This window comes from Manis pentadactyla, chromosome 2 (assembly GCF_030020395.1).
Source record: "Manis pentadactyla isolate mManPen7 chromosome 2, mManPen7.hap1, whole genome shotgun sequence".
Taxonomy (NCBI): domain Eukaryota; kingdom Metazoa; phylum Chordata; class Mammalia; order Pholidota; family Manidae; genus Manis; species Manis pentadactyla.
In genome coordinates this window covers 6,276,353-6,294,156 of record NC_080020.1, presented here as the reverse complement: position 1 = coordinate 6,294,156, position 17,804 = coordinate 6,276,353, and the positions used below count along the sequence as shown (strand labels likewise).

The following is a 17,804-nucleotide window of genomic DNA, read 5'->3' as shown; positions in this document are numbered from 1 at the left end:
TCAGGAGGGGTGGCAGTTGTGAAGGGAAGATAGCCATTAAGTTGGAGAGGAGGAAGATTAAATAAGAACCTGCAAAGATCTGGAATTTAGGGAAATGAGCTGGAACCTATCAGTCCAAACTTGAACCTTTGTCTCTTTCTCATTGATTCCAAACTGGCAACTTCTATGAGTAAATAACCTGTCGAAGGTGTGGCACACCTCACCCTGGAGCTACACACAAACCTGCTCCAGTATTTTTTGGAAAAGCAAAGGAGATTTGACGGGAGCTGGGGTTGCTATGGGCCCATTTGCTGCCCCACACCAGTTGTGGTGAGCCTGAAGATCTATGACAGCCTGTGAGAACTGCAGTAATACCTCACCTTATGCTGATGTTCTGATCGTGGCTGCTGCCTCACTTTTGTGAATTTCATGGGAATTTGTTTTGAGGCCAACCCTCACCCACACCCATACAGGGAACAGAATTTGGAGAAATGTGGTTGCAAGCTCACTGATGATAAAAACCCATCACAGTCCATCCCTTGCCATCATGGCACCTACACACACCTCTTTTAATCCTATTTAACTTTGAAAAACAATTTAAAAATTACGTTTTTGCAGAACATAACACGACTGTGCTTTGTTCAACGAATAACATGCAAATCCTCTCCTTTAGAGAGTTTACAGAGTCTTTGGTCATTTGGGAGGTTGGCTTGTGGTTGGCTGGCCTAGGGTGGCTTCTCACATTTTGGGCTGTTGGCTGGCTCTCTGCTGGGTGTTAGAGGGTGACTGGGGTACCTGTCTCTCACCAGTCATCAGGCAAACCTGGGCTTGTTAACATGATGGTGGCAGGAGTCTAAGGGAAGTAGTGGAAATGTGCAAAGTCCTTGAGGCCTACACTTGAAACTGGCACAGTGTCACTGCTGCCACATTGAGCTGGCCAAGGCAAGTCATGTGGCCAAGCAAGAATCAGAATGTGGGGAGATGAGCTCTGCTTCTTGGCGGGAGGAGCTTTAGTGTCCATTGCAGGGGGTTTGGGTTCTCGGAGGTGTGGAGAATTGGGGCCGGTGTTTAAATTGTTCTACCATACAGTGTGATCTTGCATGAATCTCTTCATCTCCCTAAGTCTGTTTCATAACCTATAAAAAAGGTTAGGAGAGTAATGATACTTTCTGAGATGATTCCAAAGATCAGATAAAGTAACCAGTGTTAATGCTTTGATTAGTGCCAGTATATGCTTGTTAAATGTTAACTGTTGTTATTACTTGGTAATAATACTCAGATGTTTTATATTCATGACTAAATATTCATAATTTCCTGTGATACTGCCATTATTTCCTTCTTGCAGCTGAGGAGACAGACCGAATTGCTAAAGTTACCAATATGCCAATGGTGGTGGTAGACTCAACATTTAACCAGTTTAAAAAATTTTTGCTCTGAAAATCCAATTTGCCTTTTAGAGCCATACAGGGGTTAAAAATGTGGGCTCTGGAACTAACTGTGTTGGAGTCCTTGCTCCACCCCTTACCAACTATTCAGCTTTGGGCAAATTACTTAACCTCTTTGTGCCTCATTCTCTAGGAAAGGAGATTGTTTAACCTTTCTGTAGTTGGCGAGGATTAAATGAATTATTGTGTATTAAGTGTTTAGGGCTCTGAGCACAGCTAGGTACATATTCAATATGTTTTTCCTTCTCTTGTTACTACTACATATTGTCTTAACCCAAACCTTTTAAAACATTATCTTATTTAAAAGTTTAGATGAGGCTGAAATTATCATTCTTTCCATGTTAAAGCCATCTATTTCTTCATGGAGTGGTGTTAATCTTTATGATGGGTTTCCTAATATAATAATTATTGATTTTCCTGATATGAATTGATTACATAGGGACACTTCAATTTGGAGAAAAACTTCCCTGCGTTACTTTTTTTTCTTCTTCTCCTTTCTAAGCTTTACCTGTATAATGTCATTCATTTCAATGGCTTCTATTTTATGTTGGTTACCTCCAAATCAACAGATGGAGTTGTGACCTCAGTCCTGATTTTCATTCATTAATTGATTTTTATATCTTCTCCCAATTAGTCATTAAATTTACTTTTTTATGATCTCACACCCTTCTCTTCCCCTTAATGCTTGTTGCTTCTGGTTTAGTCCAAGTCTTTATAATTTTATTTTTAGTTTAGTAGCTTACTAACCAATTTCTCAACTCCATTCTTACCTCCTTTCACTCCCTCCCTCCAGAACACTTTCAAAATACTTTATGTAAAAGACATTTGATCATTCAGTTCCCTTGGTTAAAACTTTTTTTTTTTTTAGCTTCCCATTGCCTGCAAGAAAAAAAATAAAATTTGAGCTTTCAGGGTTTTTGATGAATCTGCCTGTTTCCCTCTCCAATAGAATCTTTACTTACTTTGCAGCAGAATTTGAGTTCTTGCTATATGAAATTATTGAGGACTGTCATTCTCTTGAACTTCTATTCATTTGCATGTGTTTTTAATTTCATCTCAATCCTCTGCCTAGGTTTGTTCTCTGCAGACTTTCAGACTGCATCCTTTTAAAGATTAGGTCAAGTGTGAGGTTTCCTTATCCCCACAACACATTTCTGACTTTTTGCTGCCTCTGGTATATACCTTTGTTACAGCATTTATCACATTGGTGTTTTTAAAATCTTTGTTTAGATGTTACTCAAATACCATGCAATTCACTAATTGCAGGTGTATATTCATTGGTTTAGTGTATTCAAAAAACTATTCAGATCCTTTGTTCATCTTAGAATTGGGTTATCTTTTCTTATTGAGTTGTAATAGTTCTTTATATTCCAGACATAAGTCTCTTATCAGATATGATTTGCATAAGTCCTCTCCCATTCTGTTGGTTGTCTTTTTACTTTCTTGCTGTTACCCTTTGAAGCATGAAAGTTTTTTTGTTTTGTTTTTTTGGTTTGTTACAAATCCCCACTTGTCCTTGTTGTATTTGGAGTTGAGCTCGGTCTCTCTATTGTGATAATCTTGACAATTCAAGGGAGGGGTCCAGAATAAGCTGCTGTGGCCTAAAAAAATTTTTGACAAGGTGTTTGAGTACCTGAAATCTCTTATCTCCCTAAAAACAGAGCTTCCCTAAATAACTGAGTTATCATAAATTCTCTTCCTGGGAGCAGACATGGAAAATTGACTCATCACCAGAATTGAGAAGTTTCCAAACCACACCTAAACAGAGACCTCACACAACTACCATATCTCCCACTTGTTCTCCTAAGGGCCTCTTGATCTTTCCAAAAAGTCATTTGTGTTCCTATAAGTGTCCTTCTCTTTTACCCCTTCTATTAAGATCCAGACACCTCCTTGAGTTAACATTTTTCTGTGAAGTGTACCTGTATACATGAATAAAAATTGATTTTGTCTCTTGTTAATCTGCTGTAGGGAAAAAAATCTCTTTCCTCTACCCATCCCAAATTTCTTGGCTGGGGCCCTGCAAATTAGACTGACAGAAGACACATTAACAAGAAAAAATAGAAGTTTATTAACTTGTGCATTGTGTATATACATGGGAATACTCATTGATGACTAACTCAAAAGGGTTGTTTAGAATATGGGCTTATACAGCATCTTAAAAGAAAAATCATTTTTAGAGAAGTAACAAGACAAAGGAAAAGGACTGAGTTTCTAAGGGTGGCAAATTATGGGACATTAAATATATGGGGGAGCTAATAGAAGATAAGGGCTAGTTAATACAGTTAAAATATTTTTTAAATTGAGATATAATTGACATATAATACTAGTTTCATGTGTATTGCATAGTGATTTGATATTTGTACATGTTATAAAATAATCACCACCGTAAGTCTAATTAATAGTTAACATCCCATATATAGTCACAAATTTTTTTTCTTGTGGTGAGAACTTGTAATATTCTCTTAGCAACTTGAGAATGTAAAATGCAGTATTATTAACTACAGTCACCATACTGTACATTACATCCCCATGACAGATTACTTTGTTTTTGGAAGTTTGTGCCATTGACCACCTTACCCCATTTTGCCCACCCTCCATTCTCTACCTCTGGCAACCATCAGTCTGTTCCTTATACCTGTGAATTCAGGTTGATTGGTTGGTTTCTCTCCTCTCTTTCTTTGATTCTACATGTAAATGAGATCATGCAGCATTTATCTTTCTCTGCTGACTTATTTCACTTAGTGTAATGTCCTCAAGGTCCATCCATGTTGTTGCAAATGTCAAGGTTTCCTTTTTATGGCTGTATAACCATTGTATATATACAGCACAATTTCCTTATCTATTCTTCCCTCGATGGCACTTATGTAGCTTCTGTGTTTTGGCTGTTGTAAATAATGCTTCAGTGACCATGAGGCTGCCTGTGTTTTTTTGAGTTAATGTTTGCTGCTTTGGATAAATACCCAGAAATGGAGAGTATAGCGTGGAATTTTGTATGGGAGCAGAAAAGTTTTTAATTTCGATCATGTCAGTTTATTTTTGCAGTTATAGTCTGTGCCTTTGGTGTCATCTGAAGAACCACCACCTAATGTAAGGTTGCAAAAATTTAAACCTATGTTTCTGTCTAACAACTTTATAGGTTTAGCTCTTATATTTAGGTCTTTAAATCATTTTGAGTTAATTTTTAACAAAATTTTAACTTTTGTGTGAGGCAAATACACAGTTCATTCTTCTGCATGTTGATAACCTTTCTAGCACCATTTGTGAAGGCCATTCTTTTCCCATTTAATTTCCTAGGCATCCTTGTCAAAACCAGTTGATTGTAAATGTGAGGGTTTATTCTGGACTCTCAGTTTTGTTCCATTGATATATATAGCCTTGTGTGAATACCACACTGTCTTAATTACTATTATTTTGTAGTAGGCTAGTATGATATAAAATTGGAAAGTGTGAAACCTCCATCTTTGTTATTCTTTTCGTGATTGTTTTATCTGTGTTGTTTGAATTTCCATGTGAATTTTAGGGTGACCTTGTATATTTTAGGAAAGAAGTTAGTTGGGACTCAAATTGGATTTTAATAGCTTAGTCATTTGTCTTTCAAATATTTAGGTGGTTATTAGCCCCAAATTCCAAACGCCTCTTTGAGTCAACATTTTAACGATTAATTTTTTTTTTTTTTTTTTTTGTGTGTACTTTTTTTTGGTTGTTGTTGTTAGGGCATCTCTCATATTTATTGATCAAATGGTTGTTAACAACAATAAAATTCTGTATAGGGGAGTCAATGCTCAATGCACAATCATTAATCCACCGCAAGCCTAATTTTCGTCAGTCTCCAATCTTCTGAAGCATAACGAACAAGTTCTTACATGGAGAACAAATTCTTACATAGTGAATAAGTTACATGGTGAACAGTACAAGGGCAGTCATCACAGAAACTTTTGGTTTTGCTCATGCATTATGAACTATAAACAGTCAGTTCAAATATGAATACACATTTGATTTTTATACTTGATTTATATGTGGATACCACATTTCTCTCTTTATTATTTTTAATAAAATGCTGAAGTGGTAGGTATATACAAGATAAAGGTAGAAAACATAGTTTAGTGTTGTAAGAGAGCAAATGTAGATGATCAGGTGTGTGCCTGTAGACTATGTGTTAATCCAAGCTAGACAAGGGCAATAAAACATCCACATATGCAGAAGATTTCTCTCAGAACAGGGAGGGTGAGGTTCTAAGCCTCACCTCTGTTGATCCCCAATTTCTCACCTGATGACCCCCCTGCGACTGTGCCTGTCTTAGGTTGTTCCTCCCTTGAGGAATCTTACCCGTCTCTGGCTAACCAGTCATCTTCCGGGGCCATACAGGGAAATGTAAAGTTGGTAAGTGAGAGAGAAGCCTTATTGTTTGAAAAAGTTAGCTTTTTACTTCTTTGCATATTTATGCCCTGTGGCTTCTATGCCCAGCATTTGTCTTGAGGTATCTTTACCCCTTGGAGGAGTTATGATACTCGGTAAATTTGATATGAGGCACGAATTCTATTTAAGAATTCGTTGTAATTAGGAAGGAAGAAGAAAAGCTATAGAAGTAGCAGGCGGGAGAAAACATGGGAAGATTGATTATTTCTTTGACATATCTTCTTGTAGAGTAACTTCAGCATGTATAGGTTTTAAGCTACTACTTAAATTGCGCACACACATTAACATAATAGGAGTATAGTTACATAACCAAAGCATACCTGTAATTACCAGCCATCTCCAGTGAAACCAAGAAAACCAGTTAGGCACCCTAGGCATTTGTGAAAACTTATCAATGATATGATGGTTATTATCTAACTGAATTTGAATAGTTTGAGAAAAATCAGACAAATTAAAACAACCCATTCCTGGGCACTGTTCACATCCCATATGTTCTTTTAACAGTAAATAGTCTGTAGTTGTAAGATTTTGGAGCGCTACAATTTGCACTTCTCCTAATTCTTGGTTGAGTTCCAACAGTATAGATCCAGTCAAATTTGTTGTTTTACTGTATGCACAGGCCAGCTTAGATATCTCCTTCCTCATTCCCATGGCAAGTCCAGGAGCTGGTGGGATGAGTGCATCTACAGCTGTAGCAGTGCGTGGATCTTTGTTGGGGTTTTTTGATGATCATCTTCTGGCATGAGTCTTCCCGAGAGTGCTGATGTTGGAAGTTCTCTTTCATATCGTATCTTAGTTCATTTTCGGGGTAGCCCAATTAGGCTTTGATCCTCTGTATAAACACAAACAGACCCTTTGCCTACACTTTTATATGTCCTTTATATCATTGTGTAGAACTCATTAGAGGTCACCACATAGGAACTGCATTTTTTTTTTTTTTAATCATTAATCTACACTTACATGACGAATACTTTGTTTACTAGGCTCTCCCCTATACCAGGTCCCCCCTATATACTCCTTTACAGTCACTGTCCATCAGCGTAGCAACCTGTTGTAGAATCACTACTTGTCTTCTCTGTGTTGTACACGATTAATTTTTTAGTCTGTAAAACAGGCAAAGTAGATATTACATATTTCCATGTGTCTTTACTTCTGCAGAAGTAGAAACATTCAGAATGGTTAAGTGTGTTGTCTGAGTGGTGCGAGCCAAACCTTGATCTTAATGCCAAATGTCAGCTTCTTTTCACTCTCCCTTCCTACATAACTCGTTTTCTTTTGTCTTTTAAAAATCTTGGTAGAGGTCTTGTGTTTCTCTAAGATGATTACTATTTAATGTTCTCCAGAAGAGATTGATTTGCATGAATGAGTTTGTCCCTTTTACTGTCTTTTACAAGTTGTAAGTGGACAGGTGCATGAATTTTCACAAACTAAATGTTCCGTTGTAACCAGCATCCAGATCGAGAAAGAGACATTCCCCACAGGCCTGGGACACCTCCCTCATGCCTCCTCTCAGTTACTGCACCCCAGGGGTAACCATTACCTTGACTTGGAACGTCATACTTTAGTTTTACCTAGTTTCAAACTTTAAATAATTTGACTCATTCTGTATGTAATCTTTTTGTTTGTTTGTTAATCTTAATACACAATCACATGAGCAACATTGTGGTTACTAGATTCCCCCCATTATCAAGTGCCCACCACATACCCCATTTCAGTCACTGTCCATCATGTATGTAATCTTTTGTCTGATTTATTTTGCTCAACATGATGTTTATGAGATTGTTCTGCATTATGTATGAGTCTAGCTTGTTACATGTAGTAGAATAAGCAGAGGTACTTCTGTTACTTTTATTATTAAATTATTTTATGCTGTTTTTATTTGTTCATCAGTTAATCACATAACTATACTGTCCAAAGCTGTGAATTGAGATCTGTGGGAACTAGAAATTTTGATAGGGTGAATAGTGGGATACCTGCTATATACAAAAGTGGGCTGCCATGATGATTTATTACAGAAAGCTTGTGTATTGAAGCTCTGAGGAGACAGTTGCTGTTAGGATTGATTGCAGTTTATTACTTGGCACCTTTTTTAGTTTTTTTTAGTAATTTTCAGTTCTTGGTGACATTTTTATGGTGTATGGTGTGAAAGGTTATATGTCCTTTGAGAACATTCACTGACCTTTTCTCGTCATCACGGTGTAATGGAGACATTCCAGCTTTGTCAAGCTCAGGTATTAGGACTCGGCTGTGGATGCGTTGCTTCTCTCAGCCTCCAAGCGTGGACATCATATACCAGGGCTGCTTGAAGGAGGAGTAGCACAAAGTACATGAAAGTAACGTATAGTTCCTGGCAAACAGGTTCTCAGCTAATGCTAGTTTTATTCTTTCATTTCTTATGTGATAAATACAATAATTTGCTAGTGGAGAGGTAGACTTCTGTTTTCAGAGCAGCCAAAGACTTCTTTAAATACTGTGAAATATAGTTACATCTTGGGTTCTAGAAGTATGTCAGGGTGCTAAGCTAGAAGTGGCGATTACTTTTTCTCCTCTTTTAAAAACTTTTGTTTTTAAAACTCATCTTGGGTGTCATGCTATATCTACAGTCTTGTCTTTTCAGTTTAATTTTAGACTTTGGTCTGGGTCAGTGCATAAATTGCCTCATCCATTTTAGTTTTGTATGGTTACACCAAAAGTTAGTTTTTCTGTTGCAGGACACATAAGTAATTTTCAATATTTTGCTGTTACACCCACCTCTACATGTAAATACAAAAAAAAATGTAGCCGGGTTTGCCATTGCTTTGTATGTTGGGATTGAAACTGGCATGTGGAGAAGGGAAGAATCAAGGGAATGGGACAAACATAGAGCCAAGAGCAGAAATGGAACCATGCTAAAAGCCTTTCCTGCTTTGGGATTATTTATTTTCCTGAGGTAATATACCTTTTTTTGTTGTTGAAGGTAGTTGGACTGGACACTTTTGTTTCGTAATACTTTAAGAATCTGGACGAATATTGTGAGCACCCTTACTTTGCACTTGTCTAAGTGGAAATGTTCAAGTGTTTTGTATTATTTACTCTGAAAACTACTGTTTATCTTATTAAACATTTTCCTGATTGGCTTTAAGAGATTTATATAAATCAGGAATAGTTAGCAGTTTATTGTAGATGATTTTATACTCTTTTCTTCTTTGACTTACTAATACAGTTCATTAATAAATTTTCTGATGTTGAGAGTCTGCAGAGAGAACTCCTTTGCAAGAAAGAGAGATCATGTGCATGTTACTTGTCTAATCTAAAACAAATTCCTGAGCTATGACCTGACACCTCTGAATCTGGCTAGGAGAATCACAGTATCTCATCAGCTACCCTTTTTGGCTTGAAGTCTGTTCTGTATGCTAAAACTACAGCTATGCCCACCTTTTAGGTTTCGGTTTGCTTGAAATTTTATTTTCTGTCCTTTCACTTTGAGCCTGTGTGTAAATGTAGAGCTGAAATGAGTCTTCTGTAGGCAACATATAAAGTTCAGTCCAGTTTTTTTTATTTTAAATCTATGCCACCACTGTGTACCTTTTGGCTGGTGAGTTCAATCCATTTAAATTTAGGCTGGTGATTGGTATGTAAGGGTTTTGTACTGGCATTTTATCTTTTGCTTCTGGTTATTTAGTCTCTCCATTGTTTTTTCCTTCTTTCTCTGCCAAATGTTGGTTTTGATGGTGATTTACTCAGTCTCCCTGTTCTAAATTTTGTGTCTCTGCTCTAGGTTTTTACTCAGCAATTTCCATGACGTTCACATAAAATAAGGATAAAATAGTCTTTTTCTGCTGATAGCAATTTATTTCCATTCACCTATAACATTTCCATCCTTTTGCTCTTCCCTTTTTATATTTTTTATGCTTTTTTCCTTTGACCTTTATGCTATAATGAAGAGTTTAGTATATTCTTCTAAAAGTGAGTTACAGTTCTCTAATTCTGACCATGTTAATCAGTATTTTGTGTAATTTTGCCTTTACGTTGCAGATTGAAGAGATCCTTTCAACTTTTCTTCTAAGGCAGGTCTAGTAGTGGTGAACTCCCTCAGCTTCTATTTTGGTGGGTATAAACCTCTGTATATGTCATATCTGAAGGATAATTTTGCCAGATGGAATATTGACTGGCAGCCTTTTTTCTTTTTTCTTTTGATAGTTTGAGTATGTCATTCTGCTTTCCACTGACCTGTAGAGTTTCTGCTGAGAAATCTGCCAGTAGCCTGTTGGGGTTTCCTTTGTAAGCTACTGTCTTTTTTTTTTCCCCATGGCTGCCTTTAATTCTTTGTCATTGACTTTTGACAGTCTTAATATAATGTGTCTTGGAGATGATGGTCTTTTTTTATTGAGGTACATACAAAAATGCACAAATCTTAGTTACATCTTGATAACTTTTTGTCACTTGTATGCACTCATGTAACCATCACCCAGATCAAGACATCAAACATTCAATTTTTTTTTCACCTTCACCTATTTCACCAATCACCCCAAGCCCCACCTCCTGTGGCAACCACTGGTCTGTTCTCTGTGTTTGAGTCTATTTCTGTTTTGTTTGTTTATTTATTTTGTTTTTTTTAGATTCATATTTGTTTTTTATATGGTGGGATTCATTCTTTTTTTATGGCTGAGTAATATTCCAATGTATATATACCACATCTTTATCCATTCATCTTTCAGTGGACACTTAGGTTGCTTCCACATCTTAGCTATTGTGAATAATGCTGTGATAAACATAGGAGTACATATATCTTTTCAAATTAGTGATTTTGTTTTCTTTGGGTAAATTCTCAGACTGAATCATATGGTATTTCCATTTTTAATTTTTTAAGAAACCTCCACACTGCTTTCCTTAGTGGCTGCACCAATTCACATTCCCACCAACAGTGTACAGTTCCTTTTTCTGTACATCCTTGTCAACACTTGGTATGTCTTGTTGATGTTAGCCCTTACTGGTGTGAGATGATACCTCGTTGTGGTTTTGAGTTGCATTTCCTTGATGATTAATGATGTTGAGCATCCTTTCATGTGACTGTTGGCCATCTGTATGTCATCTTTGGAAAAATATCTATTCAGGTCCTCGTCCCATCTTTTTGGTTTTTTTTTTGCTACTGCATTGCATGAGATTTTTCTGTATTTGGATATTAGCCACTTATCAGATTTATCATTTGCAAATAAATTCTCCCATTCAGTAGGTTCCTTTTTGTTTTTGTTGGTAACTTCCTTTGCTGTGAAAAAGATTTTTAGTTTGATATAGTTCCGCTTGTTTATTTTTGCTTTTGTTTCCCTTGCCTGGGGAGACATACACAGAAAAAAATTACTAATGCTATGTCCAAGAATTTACTGTCCATGTTTTCTTTCAGGAGCTTTATGGTTTCAGGTCTTGTATTTAGACCTTCAATCCATTTCAAGTTGATTTTTGTGTATGGTGTCAGACAGTGATCCATTCTCATTCTTTGGATGTAGCTGTCCAGTTTTCCCAGCACCATTTATTGAAGAGACTTTTTTTTCCCACTGTGTATTCTGGCCTCCTTTGTCATAGATTGACCATATAAATGTGGCTGTATTTCTGGGTTCTCTATTCTGTTCCACTGATCTGTGTGTTCAATTTTGTGCCAGCACTATACTGTTTTGTTACTGTAGCTTTGAAGTGTAGTTTGAAATCAGGAAGTGTGATACCTCCAGCTTTGTTGTTCTTTCTCAAGATTTCTCTGGCTATTTGAGGTCTTTTTTGTTTCCATACAATTTTAAGATTATTTGTTCCAGTTCTGTGAAAAATGTCATTGATATTTTGATAGAATTGCATAGAATCTATAGATTGTTTTGGGGAATATGGCTATTATATTAATGCTTCCTATACTAGAGTATGGAATATCTTTCCATTTATTTGTGTTGTCTTCAATTTCATTATTATCTCATAGTATTTCAGAGTACAAAATTTTCACCTCCTTGGTAAGATTTATTTCTAGATATTTTATTGTTTTTAATGCAATTGCAAATATGATCGTTTTCTTTATTTCTTTTTCTGCTAATTTGTTATTTGCATGTAGAAGTGCAACAGATTTCTGTATGTTAATTTTGTATCCTGCAACTTTAGGGAGTACATTTTTTAGGTCAAATAGTTTTTTGGGGGTGTCTTTGGGTTTTCTGTGTTTACTATCATGTCAGCTGCAAATAGTGACAATTTTAAGTTTTCTTTGCCTATATGGATGCCTTATATTTCTTTTTCTTGCCTAATTGCTGTGGCTAGGACTTACAGTGCTGTATTGAATAAAGGTGTTGATAGTGGACATCCTTGTCTGGTTCCTGACTAAAGGAAAAACTTTCAGCTTTTTGTATTCGAGTATTATATAAGTTGTGGGTTTGTCATATATGGCCTTTCTGGTATTCAGGTATTTTCCTCTTTTTTCATTTTGCTAAGAGTTATCATGAATGGATGTTGAATTTTGTGAAATGCTTTTTCAACATCTGCTGAGATGATCATATGGTTCTTTTCTTCCTTTTGTTAATGTGACTCGCATTGACTGTGGAACCATCCTTGCATCCCTGAAATATATTCTTCTTGATTGTGGTGAAGGATCCTTTTAATGTATTTTTCAATTTGATTGGTTAATTTTATTGATTATTTTTGCATCTGTGTTTATCAGGGATATTGATCTGTAATTTTCTTTTTTTTGTAGTGTCTTTGCCTGGTTTTGGTATTATGATGAAGCTGGCCTGACAGAATGAATTTCGAAGCATTACTTTCTCTTCAGTTTCTTTGGTATAGTTTGGGAAGGATGGGTATTAACATTTCTTTAAATGTTTGGTAGATTTCTCCTGTGAAGTTATCTGGTCCTGGAATTTTTTTTGTGTTTAGTTTTTTTGATTACTGATTCTGTTTTGTTAAAAGAATAATTGATTTGTTCAGGTTTTCTATTTCTTCCTGGTTCACTCTTGGAAATTGCATGTTTCTAGCAGTTTAGTAATTTCTTCTAGATTGTCCAGTTTGTTGGCATTATGATTTTTTTGTACTAATCTCTCATTATCATTTGTATATCTTGTATATCTATGATGTCAGTTCTAATTTCTCTTTCATTTCTGATTTTGAGTCATTTTTTTTATTGATGAATCTAGCTAGCCAAAGGCTTTTCAGTTTTATATTTTCAGAGAACCAGCTGCTAGTTTCATTGCTCTTGTATTGTTTTTTAGTCTTGTATTTATTTCTTCTCTGATCTTTATTATTTCTTTCCTTCTGTTAACTTTGGGCTTTGTTCCTCTTTTTCTAGTTCCTTTAAGTGTAGGGTTAGATTGGGATTTTTCTTGTTTCTTGAGGTAGGTCTGTATCTTTATAAACTTCCCACTGCTTTTGCTGCATCACAAATATTTTGAATCATTGTTTTCATTTTTATTCTTTTCCAAGTATTTTTAAATTTCCTCTTTGATTTCTTTGTTGACCCATTGTTTAGTAGAATGCTTCCATGTTTGTTTGTTTTTCAGTTATTTTCTTGTAATTGGTTTTTAGTTTCATACTGTTGTGTTTTGAAAAGATGCTTGTTATTATTTCAGTTTTCTTAAATTTATTGAGACTTGTTTTGTGACCTAACATGATCTAAACTGGAGTGTTCCATGTGCAGTTGAAAAGAATATGTATTCTACTGTTTTAGGATGCAGTGTTCTGCCTAAACCTTTTAAGTCCATTTGGACTCTTGCGTCGTTCAAAGTTACTGTTGGCTTATTTATTTTCTGTTTAGATGACCTATCCATTGATGGAAGTGGCTGTTAAAGCCCCCTACTGTTCTTGTATTATTGTCAATTTCTCCCTTTATGTCTGTTAACACTTGATTTATATATTAAGTGCTCCTGTGCTGGGCGTGTTGATATTTATGATTGTTACATGTTCTTGTGGGATTGAGCATATTAGTCATTATATGATGTCCTCATTTGTCTCCTGTTACAGTCTTTGTTTTGAAGTCTGTTTTGTCTAAGTCCTGCTACTCCAGCTTTTAAAAAAATTTCTGTTTGCATGAAATATCTTTTTCTATCCCTTCAATTTTGTTCTGTTTGTGTCTTTGGGTCTGAAGTGAGTCTCTTGGAGGGAACATATAGATGGGTTTTGTTTATCCTTTTAGTCACCCTTTGTCTTTTGATTGGAGCATTTAGTCCATTTACATTTAGAGTAATGTACTTGTTGCTATTTTGTTAAATTTTTCTGTTGTTTTTGTTCTTCTCTGATCCTTTCTTCTCTGCAGTCTTCCTTTATGTATGATCAGTTTCTTCAGTGTTATGTGTGGTTAGATTCCTTTCTTTTGTGTGTGTATGTTTTATTATAGGTGTTTAGTTTGTGGTTACCATGGGGTTTGTATTTGATGTCTTACATATATAGTGGTCTTAGGTGATGGTCACTTGTTTGGATACATTCTAACAGCACTCTATTCTTTATTTCCCTCTTCCGTGTTTTATATATATGATGTCTTCTTTCACACTTTTTCAAAGTGATTCCTTTAACTGAAATTTAGAATTGATTTTTACTACTTTTGCCTCTTAACTTTCATACTGGTTCTCAATGTAAATCACTACCTTTGCTGTAAGTTTCCTTTCATCAGTGAAATTTTTCTTCATAATTATTTTTGTTTCTAGTTACAGGCTTCTGTCTCCCTCTTAAAGTCCTTTTAACACTCCTTGTAAGGCTAATTTAGTGGTGGTGAACTCCTTTAAACTGTTTATCTGGACGCCTCTTTACTCTTAGAGAATGTCGTTTTGCACTGAGATAATAAGGTCTTCTATTAACTTTGTGGACTGTATGTCAGGTTCCTTCCCCAGGTTTGGGAAGTTCTCAGCTATTATTTAAATATGCTTTTTGCCCCCTTTTCCCTCTCTTTTCTTTCTGGTACCTATTATTTTTATGTTGGCTTTCCTAAATGAGTCTGATAGTTCTTGTAGGGTTTCTTCACTTTTTACAAATCTTAGTTTTCAGTCCTCTACCTGAATCATTTCTGTTTTTTATCTTTGAGTTTGCTTATTGCATTTTCCATCTTTCTGCTCTTTTTCCAGTGCTTTTTAATGCATTCTTCATCTCACTGAGTTTTTTCACTCCAGAATATTTGTTTCTTTTTTAGAATTTCAGTGTGTTTAGTAAAGTATTTCTTCTGCTCATTAATTTTATTCCTGAGATCATTGTATTGTCATTTTGATTTTTCTTGTAGCTCATCGAATTTCTTTATCAGAGCTATTTTGAATTCTTTATCACTTAGATTGCAGTATTACATGTCTTTGGTTTCAGTTGCAGGAAAACTCTTTTGGTGATACTGTATTACCATGGCTTTTCATGGTATTTGATGAAAAGTGCCTCTTCCACTGTATTTGAAGAACCAAACACCTTTTTTATGTTCAGGTTTGTTAACTTTTATTCTAAAAGTTCAATAGGTTGGTAATTAAGATCTTTCCTTTTGCTTTTGAGTGGGTGGTGCCATATCACAACTTTTAGTTTCTCTTACCAGAGCTGACTGGCCACTAAGGTTGGGAGTACTGGCAGAAAAATAGCTGGTAGAAAAAAAGGGGTGGCAGCAGAGTGGGGGGAGGTGTGTGATTAGCACTTTGGGCCTTGGTGTAGCCACAGCCCAGTAGGGGGATCCTTCAGTGGGGATATTCCACAGGTCCATGGTGGTCTGTCTTATCAGAATCTTGGGGCAGACAGCAGGAATGCTTTCCTTCAGTTCCTTTTGTCTGTCTTTTGTCTTCCCTTCTCTCCTCCAGTCATTGTAGCCTTTACTCAGAGAGCTTAATGGGTTCTTAAAGCTGTATCCTATGTGGCTGGGCAAAAACCCACTTGTTGCCTACTCTCTCCACCTCCTCTGCCAGAAGGGTTTTGTTGGTCCACTGCTGGACCTGACGCCATTGCTTTCACTCTGCAGCCTCCTCCGAGGTCCTGTCCACCCACTTCCATTGCACAGATGGTGGCTCTCTTGGGTGTCCTGGGCAGAGGTAGGTTTTTTTCCTTATGCATGTGTGATTAGATGTAAACTGAAAGGGAGAGAAAAAAAAACGATTTGATATGCCATGGTGCTGATGTCATCCCCATTCCATGTTTTCTTTTTGGTATGGAATTTATAGTTTGTTTCTTTCTTGAAAGAAAACTGTTATTCTGTACCTTTGACATTCTACCTTTCATTTTAAAAGTTAATCTGGAGGTTAATATCTTACCCTTTTCAAAATTGACACTAAAGCTCTTTTACTCTGATCAGCACTGTCCTCCCAGCTTCCATGATGATGTCCATCATTTTAGTTCTTTATTAATCTGCTAAATTAGTGTTGTTATTATATATGGTGCTTGTTCATATTGTTTCCATGTTTATAGTTTCTTTTCCTTTATTTTCTTCTCAATTGCAAAGTTCTCTGTCATCCAGTATCTTTTAATTCCTTTTTAAATTTTTCAACTCTTTGCCTCTTGGCCCTTTGTTTTAGTTTCTTAAAATTACTAATTTTTATGACTCTCCACCCATCTCTAATCTTTTTAACTAGTCCACTGAGATTTTGAAATCAACAATTGTCTGTCAAAACCATAGAAAAGCCTTTGTGGTTTTTCCATGGATTAAGCAGTTTTGGAGTTGGGATAATGCAGCTGCAGAATATCCCCAAGTAGGCAAGAAATTATTGAACCTGATTCAGTTAAGAATAACTGAAAAGCAGTAATATTAATCAAGGAGACTAGATTCAAATACCTCTGCATAGCTTCAAAATCAATATATTCAGGAATATCTTCACATATTTATGTACTATGCTGGTTTTGGTATGTTCTCATTATAGGAAAATCTACCAAAAGATTTATTAAACTTTTGTGTGGATTTGGCATCCAGATTTATCTTCCAACTCCTGCACCCCCAGTTCATTAATTCAGTTCCATCTACAAGGTACATAATTTTTATTTTATTTTATTGTAGTAAAACAGGTAATATAATAAAAACTAGAGAAGTGTGTCTTAGTGGGATAGAAAGGTTAGGACAGCAGTAGGCAAGCTTTACCCATGAATGGAAAATATCCTGACCATTTCTCAGAGCATGACCTGTATGGTCATTTTATCTCCTTGGAATCCCTGCTAGTTCCCCTAATTCCTCCCTCTCCTTGGGAATTCAGAATGAAAACTGTTTACAAAGAGTTTTTGTGCTCAGTAATATGGTACACAGTATAACTAACTTAATGTATAAGTAACTTAAACAGTGCCAACTCAGGGAAACCCAGACTTCAAATTCAAAGTCCAGTGCATCTTGCATAATACTACTCTGTGTCTCTTTTAGACTACAGTAAAATGGGCATAAGTGTACTGTCTGTATTGATACCTAAGGACCATACTAAGCCACGTGCAGAGTGAATTCAAGTAGGTAGAAGTAATATGGTATCCATGTCAACAGATTTGCTTTGGAATTATATATTTATTGTATTGTACACTTAAAATTCAGAAGTTTCCAGGGCCTGAGCTCTGGTTGGGGGACAATGGGGAAAGGTTGGAAAAGGTTACAAATTTTTGTTTCATTTCATTTCAGTTATAAAATGGATAAGGTCTGATGATCCAGTGAATAGTATCGTGACTGTATTTGATAAAACTGTACTGCATAATTGAAATTTGCTAAGAGTAATGTTAAACATTCTCATCAAAATAAATAAATAATAAAAGGGTGACTGTGAGGTGATGGATAACTTGATTGTGGAAATCCTTTCACAATGTATGTGTCTTTCAAATCATGTTGAATGCTTTAAATATATTACAACTTTTGTCAATTATACCTTAATAAAGCTGAAAAAAAATAAAAAAGTTTTCTCCACAGAAAATTTGTAACTTGTTGATGAGGCTCATTGTGATCACTTCACAATATATACATATATATTGAATCATCATATTGTATACCTTTAATGAATATGTTATATGTCAATTATATCAATAAAAATTTTTTAAATCTTTTATGTGGGA

General features: G+C 35.7%; 1 protein-coding gene across 7 annotated transcripts in view; it reads left to right on the top strand.

Moving 5' to 3' along the window:
- The window catches only part of PDS5B (PDS5 cohesin associated factor B), a 175,205-nt gene that overhangs the window by 15,711 nt on the left and 141,690 nt on the right, over positions 1–17,804 (top strand). Inside the window, exon 1 of one of the 7 annotated variants that reach the window (XM_057489685.1) lies at positions 16,731–16,749. The exons of the other annotated variants lie outside the window; for them this stretch is intronic. The gene's annotated coding sequence lies outside the window, so the exon portion shown is untranslated. Of the gene's footprint in view, positions 1–16,730; positions 16,750–17,804 lie in introns of those variants that run through there. 7 annotated transcript variants of the gene reach the window in all.